We start from the raw sequence: 2,926 nt of genomic DNA, 5'->3' as shown, positions 1-2,926 counted from the left end.
GCCGCCATGTCTTCCAAAGCACCATTTCCGATTCCCCTTGCTCCATCATTACGAGGGTTGTGGTACTCCCGTGAATGCTTTGAAAATTCTTCGATTATTTCCTTAATTTCAGCGAGATTCTTCTTTTTTAAAGGTCCTTGAGAATCAAGGAGTTTCCTTATCATTACATTCACCCCATCATAGAAGATCAAGACTTCTTGTTGCTCGTTTAGATAATTTTGGGGACAATTCCTTATTAACCCTTTATATCGCTCCTATGCCTCATACAAAGACTCTCCCACTTGTTGCTCGAAATTGACTCTGGCTTTCTTAAGTTTAGAAACCTTGGATGGTGGGCAAAATTGTTAAAGGAATTCTTCACGCATCTGTGTCCAAGTGGTGATTGTGCATGGTGGAAGTGCCTTCAACCAATCTTTTGCTGCTCCTTTAAGCGATCGTTTACGCCTTGTTCCCCAGTTTTTTTGTAAATTCATTAAAGAAAAGGGAAGGAAAATTTTGACCGAAAGAAAGGGAGGGGAAGGAAAATATTCGTTATACCGTGTTCCCGAGTTCGAAGGAAATGAAAAGAAATGAAAGGAGAATTTTAAGTTTTTGTGTTCCCAAGTTAGGAGGAAAAAGAAAATAAAACATGAAATTTTCCTTCCCCTCACTTTCTTCCCAAATCCGCCCAATTTGGGAGGAAAATTTGGAAGGAAAATATGACTCCAAAATCCTTCCCCTCCCCTCACTTTCCTTCCATTAATGAAACTCGGGAACACGATTTTCCTTCGACACCCCTCACTTTCCCTCCGTATCCTCCCATTTCCCTCCTTAAGTAGAACTCGGGAACAAGGCGTAAAGGTAACCGAAAGCATTCTAAACAACACCGTCTCCCGTGGTACATTCATAATATTGAAGTAATCAGTCATGTCATTGACTTCATCGAAGTGTTTGTATGCATCTTCATGATCTTTTCCGGAAAATGGAATATCCTTTAGCGCGGAAAGGATGTGTCCCTTAAGCTCGAAGGTAGTAGTAGTGGGAATTGCGAGTTGCACAAGTCTTGGACCGATGTCCTCACGTATTGTTTTCTTGTATGCCTCCATCGTCATGTCAACAATGTATGTCATGTTGTTCTTGGGGTCACTTTCGGGTTCACTACTTTTGTATGTTTATGTTTCGGGCTCGTAACCAGCTTCCTTTTTGTTAGGAGTTCTCTTAAAGCTCTCGAATGTGCTTTCGTTTTTCGGGATGTTGCTTGATCCTCCTACGTTCTTCTCCTTCTTTTTATAAAAAGCTGACTCTGGATCTTCAAGTGGTGGTGTCAATGGCGTGTTTGATCCGCGGGTCATATACTACTGAAACAAAAACAAAAACAAAAACGTAAAAACGAACTAAAACTAAATAAAAAGTCCTACTGAACGATTACCACGACATGGTAACTAAATGCCACCTTGTGGTATAGCAGATAAACTAAATCAGAAAGCAAAAACGAACTAAAATCTGAGATAATTGACCTCACATCATGAGCTATGGGAGCTTACGTCGTGAGTTCAGTATTTCAGAAAAATTTAACTAATGCTAAAAAGTAACTTTTTGTAGGATTTACCCCATAAAAATGATCGATTAACATAAAACAATTATATTAAAAACTAAAATAGCCGTTCCCCGGCAACGACGCCAAAAACTTGATCTGTAAAATTATACCTACTAGTTTTAACCAACCAATTAACTAACTATTACGTGTAAGACAGTGGACCTAATCGGAAATAGTATAGCACGAATAGTCGGGTATGGAACACAGGGAACAGATCTAGTATATTAAAGTAACTACTAGAAGAATAATCTAAAAGCAAACAATAATTAAAAAATGAGTTTTATCTGATTTTTCAAGTTCAGAAAAACTTAAGCACTCAACTAAGAACGGTTTTACTCAATATATTAAAAACACTTTCGTTTAGTTTCGAATCCACATTTTCCCTATGGTTAGTTACTATTTATGGATTAATAAAGTTGGTTACCAATTATTTTGTAATTAGCAATTTTGGTCCAATATATACTAATATTTTCACTAGTTCATGTACTACTATGTATGGTCATACACAAGCAAACACAGAATTAGTTATTAATTATAATTGAGCCATGTAAGATTTATCTAGGCAATTAAGCAAACACAATTATGGTCACAATTATGTTCTACAGCAGAACTAAGTTTGTTACTTTTATTACTTGATCTACATATGGTTACTTCTAGCTCTGGCAATTTAATAGTCACTAAACTACTAGGTAAACAAGTTAATGTAATTTAATGGTCACTAAGTTACACTAACTTTAACATGCTAGGTAATGATAATCAAACACAAGCATAAATCCAACTTTATAAAATCCAATAAATAGTAAACTAAACCATAGTTCTAAGGTTTCATCTAGCTAAACGAAAGTAAACTAATTTAGCTACTCATAATTGAAATCAAACACATGAATTCATAAGTAATTCACATGATTCAAGTAATGCAAACCGGATGTAATGATTTGTTCTTCAAATTCTTAATCTTCAAGTGATCTCTCCTTCCAAAGATGTTTTTCGCAGGTTTCTGATCTCCCAATTCGAGTATCTCAGAATATCCCTCTTCCAAAAACTTCCCAAACCATAAATGCAAAAGGATTTATATAGTTTTTGAAAATATGTGGCTCACGTCGTGAGATAGGAGTCTCACATTGTGAGCTTGATATTTATTCGTATCGTGCAAGGATTCTGGCTTCCGCGTAGTAATCTTCTGGAATTTCCCTCCTCACGTAGTGAGCATTGATGTCTCACGTCGTGAGCTTGGTTTTTCCGCCAATATCTTTTTTGTTTAAGCTCCAATCCTCCAAAGTTCCAATGTTTGTCACTTCTGGTCCTTATTCTTCAAGGGTGTCCTTATTGGCTGCCAAATGTAAATTAATT

At 36.5% G+C, this 2,926-nt stretch overlaps 1 non-coding gene across 1 annotated transcript; it reads left to right on the top strand.

Moving 5' to 3' along the window:
* The first annotated feature begins 210 nt into the window (after positions 1–210).
* LOC145141480 (small nucleolar RNA R71) lies at positions 211–316 on the top strand. Its single transcript, XR_013722689.1, has one exon. It is a non-coding gene; the product is annotated as a small nucleolar RNA R71 (small nucleolar RNA).
* The last annotated feature ends 2,610 nt before the right edge of the window (positions 317–2,926 follow it).

This window comes from Lactuca virosa, chromosome 9, assembly GCF_052849685.1.
Source record: "Lactuca virosa cultivar CGN04683 chromosome 9, Lactuca_virosa_CGN04683_v6, whole genome shotgun sequence".
Classification (NCBI taxonomy): Eukaryota; Viridiplantae; Streptophyta; class Magnoliopsida; order Asterales; family Asteraceae; genus Lactuca; species Lactuca virosa.
The sequence above is the reverse complement of the archived record's forward strand: the minus strand, read 5'-3'. Positions and strand labels throughout refer to the sequence as shown.